General features: G+C 50.0%; 1 pseudogene; it reads left to right on the forward strand.

Moving 5' to 3' along the window:
* Positions 1–2280: 2280 nt before the first annotated feature.
* The window catches only part of LOC119316068, a 61467-nt pseudogene continuing 54442 nt past the window's right edge, over positions 2281–9305 (forward strand).

Raw genomic sequence — 9305 nt, forward strand, 5'->3', positions numbered from 1 at the left:
AGCGAAATGACATCACAGTGTTTTTGGCAACAACAATGTGCCGTCTGATCCCACTAAGAAGACTTGTTGTCATCCTGATGATGAAAAAGGAATAACAGATTCCTGGGGGCACGTGAGCAATCATTAGAGAGCATCAAATTTCAAAATCAACACTGACTCGTATAATACTACTTGTTCATGTACTTGTACTAGTGCAGGATGACTCATTGTCCTACTACTGCCTATTCCAGTTTCTTTCAAGTTGGGAAATAACTGAAACTACTCATCATTCATGAACATACATATGTAATCTTAATCTATGAAACACTGAAATTACTGCAGAAAGAACTATTGTAATGAACCATTTATGAAATAGTGGGGGTAGTAGCTGTAGGTAATGTAGCACTTGTCGAGGTAGACCTGGCCGGAGGGGGCGCCGCCGCACTCGACCGCGATGCGCTGCACGGCCTGGGTGACGTAGTTGCTGCAGTAAACGTCGCACTGCGCCAGCGCGTAGACCTGCTGGAAGCTGGTTGCGAAGCCCAGGAAGAGGTCGGCAGCTGCAATCATAATACATAAGCACAACACATCAGAAGCCATTCTGTCCTTGCCGATACCATGTGTCAAATATGCATCTTACTTAGTTTTTCTGCTCAAGTTAACAAAGAAATCTAAAACCATGTAGCACTAAATTAAATTGCAATACAACTCTAAGAAGGCAAAATCTGCCACTACCAGGTTGGATTGTTGGGATTCAAATTGCACATGTTTTAGAGAGATAGTACTAGCAAGCATAGTTCTGTCTGAACCCTTTTTTCACATATGGATGTGTTAGCGCTACAACTAACATTAAAGCTGAATATATATCCATGTTATAGCAGTAAATAAATATACATAGAGCACAGCAATGAAGTCAAGCTCAAGGCTTCACCTTGCTTAGTAATTTTGTTTCCAGACCACAAAATGTACATCAGATAATCTACAGCAGCTCAAAGTGGCAGTAGCTCAAAAACAAGCAAAACAACTATTGATAAGAAAAGGCAAAAGGCTAAAGCACATGTTTGGCCAGAAGAACTAAAAGCTAAATCATAAAACAAGGAAGGGGATATAATGGTTTCCCTTGCTCAGTTTGTTAAGCCTACATATAGCATTAGTTCAATTATTGCTTCTACTGTCACATCGGTTCACCAGATTAAGCTTCTCAATTACACATCAGTTAATTAGGTGGGCTAGAGTAGTTATGCGCATCTAACTGAAAAAGGCAAAAGAATGGTGCTTCTGCTGCAGTGAATTGAAACCCAAAGCACCCCCAAACCGTAGCAGACTAAACTAGCTAGCTGAGCTATCTAAATGTTTGAAACAAGTTTAGCTTGCTGAGCTCAAAAGTGACCCCAAGCAAAAAGGTGAGTGCTCCAAGACTGAAGCCAGCACCACAGGCCAAGGCCTCGTTCCTGCGCCTCTTCCTGTGTTTCTCTACAATCTTCTCCAGTGCCCGGCTTCCAAAGAGGAAGGAGAATGAATGTCAGGACGTGTTGCACAATGATGGAATCAATCAGACAACAATCTTGCATGCTTTTAGTGACTTACCGAAACTCTAGGCCAAAGGGGTCGAGGTTAGTATCAGCCTGTGCCTGCATGCAGTTGAGTTTGAATTGTTAAAACTGGGATGGCAGCTAATGCAGGCCGCTGAAAGTAAAATGACATGGACAATTTCATCTAAACACACATATTGCGTCTGTCTAGGGCAACAGAGAGATTCTGGCAATTGAAACTACATTGCTAATTTAATAATCAATCAAAATAGCAAAGAACATCTGGCTGGTGCCTCTGGCAACAGAAAGATGATGGATTGCACACGTTGATTCCATTTGCTAATATCATCAAAATTTATTTAACCCAACAACCTAAGCAGCAGGGCCTATCGTGCCTCCATCACTACTAGAAGAACATGCAACAAACTCCCGTCGGAGGGGAGGGGAGGGGAGGGAGACGGATGGATCCGACTAATTGCGCATCGCAACATGTCTTTATCAATCGATTCGATTGCATCAATCAAAGACTCAGACGGGGGGAGAAAATCGAGATGGGGAACGAACCGGAGCATGAGAAGAGACGCGAACCCACTGGACAGCGGCGGAGATCTTCTGCTTCAGCTTCGCGGCCATGGTGCGCAGCGCCATAGCCATACCTCCACCAACCCAAGCAGATCTGGACGAGCGAGATGACGACGGCTAGGGTTTCCCCATGCGTCTTTCTGGCCGCCGTCTCCCCACGCACAGACGCTCGAGATTTTGAGTGGCGATGGAGCAGGCCGGCGCGCCGTCCAGGCCCATGGCGACCGTGGCGTGGTGGATCTTGGAAGGAGAAGAGACAAGGTGAGGAGGTGTGTGTCATGGTGAACCAGAGACGAGGGAAGGTTGGGTTGCGCACTACTAGAAAAACCCCTACTAATGGCGCACCTAATATGGCTATTAATGGCGCATCTGTGGTGCGCCATTAACAGCACGCCATTAGTAATTTTTACTAATGGCGCACCACCTGGTGCGCCATTAGTATCTGGTATACTAATGGCGCACCCGGTGCGCCATTAGTATAGGCCAGGGTGCGCCATTAGTATGCCTCCCAGGGGCCATGTATATCCAGGCGCTTTGGCATGCTAATGGCGCACCACCACTGGATGCGCCATTAGTAACCATGGCATATTAATGGCGCACTTACCAGTGATGCGCCATTAGTATGCTTTGTCATACTAATGGCGCACTATCATGTGATGCGCCATTAGTATGAATATTAGGTTTTTTTTATTTTTTTTATTTTCTGTTTTTTGCACAGGTTACAAAATGTATAATTTGACAAAATATAGACAGCACACATCAACAACAGATTCATCGAATACAATAGAAGATTAGTCTTTGAATACAATTCATCATATTAGTCTCCGAATACAATTCATCATATTAGTCTCCGAATTGAAAAGACCGAACAAAGATAGAACATTATATTACAAGTCTCGAGACCGCGAGTAGCGAGTTTGTCTTCACATTACAAGTCGATATCGATCATCTAAACTACCATCACATAGAAGAGAGCTGCGGTCATCACGATGAGCATCATCACGATGAAACTCATCTTCATCCGGTTCCTCCAACGCTCCCTCCCCTCTCCCACTAGATAGCGGGCGTATCTAGATTCGGCCTCGGCCCTAGTGGTGTACCCTTTGTAACTGTTACCGCTGAATCGGTGAACCTGTCTCCGACACTCCTCCCAGTCATCGTAGACTCCGGGAACCTTACCCTTGTACACGACATACGTCGGCATCGCTATGCACTAGCCAAACGAAACGTTAGTACCAATTCACAGACAATACATAAGCAATATATAATTATGCAACAGAACGATCGGAAGAGAAAAGCAAGACATTAATAGCATCGATTACATCTAAGTTGAACGACTCTCGAAACCAAAGAGACATACTACAAGTTCATTAAAGTTTAATTACAACATGAGCCAATCAATGTTTCAGAACTAGAGACAACATCACTGCTTTCGACTCGACTCAAGGGACCGGAGCGTGGATGAAGCCGCCGTCTATCGTGGGAGTCATGAAATAACGGTCGTTGTCAGCCTGCATTTGTAGCATTGTGTCGATGTCACTGTTGGACGGTTGATTTCTGAGGTAGAACTGCCCCGAGGTATGAAGGACATCTTGATGGATGATTTCCGCAAACTCCGACTGGATGCGAAAGAATTCTTGTCGGAGGTCCGCGTCCTGGATTGCCGACACGCTCGCGGCCCAATCTTTGAGTTTACTCGGTAGCAGAAGTTGATGATGGTCCCGTACGATCGCCCGCATGTGATGGATGGCGTAGTAGGCACCCTTCTGACCGCCAGGCGACTGCTTGACGCAGCAGAACGTCGTATTGTGGGAGAACACGTGCTTGCCGTACTTACGAATAGGCCTGGTGAAGGTGCCTCCAGATTGGGCGTAGCCGGGGAGAAGATCATCAAGAACCTTCTTGACATTTGTGTAGTCTATGTTCGACTGACGGTCCGGGTCGAAATACATGGCCATGGAATATTTGGGGTTTAGGAGGATGAGCGTGCAACGTGTGTCACTGCAGAAAACACGGAATGTTAAAAGAAAAACGATCGAAATGTAAGAATTCATATGTTACGGGCCGGTTGAGGGGAGGACTTACTCGGGAAAGTAAGGCACGAGGAAGTTATCCTTATCTTGGTTTGCCAGAATGACGCCTTCGAGGTAAGAACTCGCGACTTGCCGGTCCCCAGCGCTGCCCAAGATCTTGGCACGCATGTAGAAGGGGTCGACTATCACGATGTCCGGGGTCTTGTCGCGAATGATCCGCATCTCCATACTCAGCGAAAATAGCCGAACGAAGGTGTAGTGCAGCGGATGAAGGTTCAACATAGCATGGATGTCATCAAAACGCAGGACGATCGTATGCCCGATGGAGTTATACACAAAGCCCTTGCCCTCTGGCACCTTGGCCGTGAAAACCGGGTATGCCACATCCTTCTCTCTGAGACGCCGCTTCTCCAAAGCAAGAACACTGTCATGCAGACTCCGCATAGCACCGGTTGCAGCATTGAGCATATTTGTCGGTAGCATCGCCCTACCCGCCACATGCACCCTCCTCGAGATATCCTGCGGTGAAGGTGGCCCGTCCTGAGCACGGATCGTACTCGGTGCCGGCTGGCTCGCACCCTTCTTAGTCTTTCTTTTGCGTGCCTTCTTCTTCTCCTGTAATGGGACCGAGTTCTTCTCACAGACCGCCTTCTTGAGTGTGTTGGGGTTGATAATATTTCGCACCTCGCCTATCTGAGGCTCGGTGAAGTCGGCAACTGGAGGCGTCTCCTGAGAGCTGAACGCCAGACGGCGCCTGTTGCAACTTGGCTTCTCCGCGGTACGAGCTAGATCGCACACGTCTTTTGTTGGGTTTGTTTCTTGAGAAGGAGGCCCCATGAAGTCGCCATCGTACCCATGCTCGGCAAAGTACTGATCGACGTTGCCAAATGTATCATCGTCGTCGTCGTTGTCGTTCTGATCCTGTGCCATATGCATGTTTGGATCCAGTGGCATAGGGATGTCCGGCACCGTTACGGCGGTCTTGCCATGGGGCCGACTTGGCGCCGGCACGACTGGCGGTGTTGTCTTTGGGGTGGTGTCCCCCGCCCCCAAACGAATCTGGCTCTTCGGCCAAAGCAGGGGCCAGCTCAGGCAGGCGCTGAGGGTCATCACGTCTTCATCGTGGGCCCCGACGGGTCGAATCGGAGGTAACAAGTTGTCGCAGCCTGGCAGCACCCGAACCAGTTGAACCCTAAACAAGTTGGGTGGCATCTGGGTACCGTGGAACAAGGGGTTGCCCGGTTGAACGATTTTGCCCTTGGCGACATCGACCAACTCGTTGTTCACGAAGTGGAGGAGAGTGCACGGAACGTTGGCGGTGCCCTGCGAAAACATGTAGGGCGTCAGGGATGCCCAGTCAAAGGCAAGGAGATGAAGTCCTCGGTCGAGAGAGGCTTAATTAGTTACCGTGATGATGGCGTCGAGCTCGGCTAATGTCGAGGCACCGCCAACGGCGGGCGTGCAGTTGACGGAGGGGCCGCTTGCTGAAGAGGTGCCGGTCGGCGTACACCCGGGTGCATTAAGCTCCCGTGCCGGCATCGGAGACACCAATGCCGCCTCCGCCGGAGGCACCAATGGCCCCGCCATCGCATTATGCGAGTTGCTGGCCGTGAAGCTAGGAATCGGGGGCGGCCCCTGTTGGCCGCCCGCAATCCACGCACTCAACCCCGAGATCAAGGTAGGCACAAGGGCGGTGATCGTCGCTCCGAGTCGTTGTTCCACTTGCTCTTGGACAATCTCCGGAATCCGCGCCACCTGTGCCTTGAGTTCTTGAACCTCTCGCGCCTGGCTTTCCGAGCTGGTGTTTTTCTCCTTCCGCACACCAGTGGTATAGTATGACCCCCATTTTGTCGACAAGCCTTTGCCGGCCACACGACCAGCTGACGTCGGCTTACTGAGCTTATCCTTGTTCTTCATTACATTCAACCCCCTATTTAGAGTGGTGTCCCAAGGGTTGCTCTTAGTCGACTCCGCGCTACTGCTTTCAGTCGCCTGCGGAAGGAATGTGAACCATTTAGAAATTTGGCTTCATTAATTAGAATGCAACCATATGGAGCTAATTACGCGGGGGTGTATTCCTTACCAGAACAAGCTCAAGCGCCCTGGTCTTCGGATCCGTGGTAAGCTCCTTTGTTATTGGGTCCTCCTTGTACCGGGCCCTGACATAGTTCCTAGTCTGCTTGTTACCGCTGTATTTCTCGAAGCGGGGAGGTAGGCCTTGCTCGGCACGGTCCGCGTCCTCCTTGTCCCATATAGGCTCCGCCACTCTGTAACCGCCGGGACCGAGTGTGTGTTCCCCTATGTTCAGCTCCCGCATTTGTTTCCCCCACTCACTTGATTGGGAGCTTGCGGTGCTCGAGCAATTGATCTTGAAGTCGTTGTAGTCATCTTCGGTGATCGAAGGATTTTTCTCCTTGATATTCTGATAACTCTCACCTTTCTCTTCACATTCTCTTCACATCCAGCGAGCCTGCCGAGGTGCCTGTTGACGGGCAGACCAACGGGGTTCTCGATGCCTAGATAATTCGTGCAGTAGGAGATGCACTCTTCGGTCAGAAAGCCCCTGGCTATGCTTCCTTCTGGACGTGACATGTTGCGAACGTATCCTTTGATGACACCATTCATCCTTTCGAACGGCATCATGCTGTGCAGGAACGTCGGCCCGAGTTGGATGATATCCTCCACTATATGGACCAGCAGATGCACCATAACGTCAAAGAATGCGGGCGGGAAGTACATCTCAAGCTCGCATAGTATCACCACGATCTCTTCCCGTAGCCTTCTGAGTTGCCTCACGCCAATCGACTTCCGAGAGATGACGTCGAAGAAGTTGCATAGGCCAAATAGCGTTTCACGGACGTGCGCGTCCATGATCCCACGGATTGCAACTGGAAGTATCTGCGTCATCAGCACGTGACAGTCGTGAGACTTCATCCCGCTGAACTTCTGCTTCGCTGGGTCTAGGTATCTGCTTATCTTCCCCGCGTAACCGTAAGGAAGTTTTACTCCTAGGAGGCAGGTGAAAAACTGCTCGATCTCCTCCTGACTTAGAGTGCAGCACGCGGGAGGGTAGTCATTTCCGGTCTTCTTGGCCTTTTTGCCTTTGCGATGACTTTCTGTGTCCTGCTTCGCCTCATCATCATCATCATCATCATCATCATCATCATCATCATCATATATAGCGTGAAGCTCCTGCCTGATGCCCATTGATTTCAAGTCTGCCCTTGCTTTCGGCCCATCTTTGGTCCTCTCTGGCATGTTGAGCAGGGTACCAAGCAGACTCTCGCACACGTTCTTCGTGATATGCATGACATCAAGGCTGTGAGGCACACGGTGGATCTTCCAGTACGGCAAGTCCCAGAAAACAGACCTCGTTTTCCATACCTTCAGCAGCGGCTCTGGCGCCTTATGCTTCTTTCCCGGCAGTGGGCAGTCTTTCCAATTTTTCAACAGCTTGTCTATTTCCTCGCCGCTCCTCGTACACGGGCGTTTTCGGGGTTCGGTTTCACCATCGAACAGATCCTTGCGTTTCCTCCGCGGATCATCGTCGCGAAGCCACCTTCGATGTCCCATGAACACGGTTTTCAAAGACCCGGGATCTCTATCTAGCTGGCGATACGTTGTGTCATCCATGCACCTTACGCATCCAGAAAATCCGTGGACTACCTGCCCCGCAAGATATCCGTAACCGAGATAGTCGTGCACCGTCGTGAGCAGTGCGGCTCTCATAGGGAAATATTCTTTCTCCGTGGCGTCCCATGTATTGGCTGGCGTTTTTCACAGCGTGTCAATCTCCTCTTTCAGCAGCCCCAGATACAGATTGATGTCGTTCCCTGGTTGTTTCAGCCCTTCAATTAGCATACTCATGTGAATGTACTTCCTCTTCATGCACAACCAGGGGGGAAGGTTGTACATCCACACGAACACAGGCCAGGTGCTATGTGTGCTTCTCTGGCTCCCAAACGGATTGACTCCATCGGTGCTCGCGCCCAGCATGATGTTCCTTGGATCGTTCCCAAATTCTGGGTATTCGAAGTTCAACGCTTGCCACTGGCTCGCATCCTTAGGGTGACTCAGCATCTTGTCTTTTTTATCTATATCCGGATCATTTGCATCATCTTCTCGCTTCTTCTCCTCCCTATCCGCGTGCCAACGCAGGAGCTTTGCTACCTTAGGGTCCGTGAAATACCGCTGCAAACGAGGAGTGATCGGAAAGTACCACACCACTTTTCGAGGAGCTTTCTTCCTCTTCTTGTATCGAGTGACACCGCACACCGGACATATGGTAGACTCCGCGTGCTCGTCCCGATAAATGATGCAATTGTTCATGCACACATGGTATTTCACGTGCGGTAAATCCAGAGGACACACGATTTTCTTCGCCTCCTCCAAACTGGTCGGGCACTTGTTCCCCTTGGGAAGACGTTCGTGCCAGAATGACATGTTCTCGTCGAAGCATGCGTCGGTCATTTTGTGTTTTACCTTCATCTCCAGAGCCATGAGCGTTACTTTCAGGCGGGTATCCTCGGGCCTGCATCCTTCATACAATGGAGTAACCGCGTCTAACTCAAGTTGATCCATCTTGGCTTTCTCTCGAGCGGCAGCTCTTGCGTTATCCGTCTGCTTGAGAAGCAGCTCTTGAATATGAGGGTCCTGCACCCAGACCATCGATGGTCCAGCGTCGTCTGCTCCGCCGGCATCATCATCATGTCCTGCATCTTCTACATGATGACTGTGTACAGCATCACCGTCGTGATCATCTCCTGGGGATTCTTCGTCTTCTCGCCCCCCCGAGCCGCGGTGGTTGTCTTGCTGCCCTTCCTCATTTCTTGCCCGGCCCCCATGGACGACTTTGTAGTCATCTTCATCACCTTGCCACCGATAGCCATCCATGAAACCACGCAAGAGCAGGTGGTCCCGCACCTGCCCGGAATCCGGGTCCGCAATAAGGCTATTCAGCTTGCATCTTCGACACGGACATCTTATCTCCGTCTCGTTCTTTTGAAGCATCTCGGCCTTCGCGGACCTCAAAAACCTATTCACGATGCCTTCGGTCATCGTGTGGACCATGGTCGCCTGCGGGGTAGAGCAAAACGATATTTTAGAACCAAGAAAAAATTTGGCATGACTTTCCCTAAAAATAGGACCAAAAAGAATGCTTAATGCCAAAATTCTCGCC

The sequence above is a fragment of the Triticum dicoccoides genome, chromosome 6A (genome assembly GCF_002162155.2).
Source record: "Triticum dicoccoides isolate Atlit2015 ecotype Zavitan chromosome 6A, WEW_v2.0, whole genome shotgun sequence".
Lineage (NCBI taxonomy): Eukaryota > Viridiplantae > Streptophyta > Magnoliopsida > Poales > Poaceae > Triticum > Triticum dicoccoides.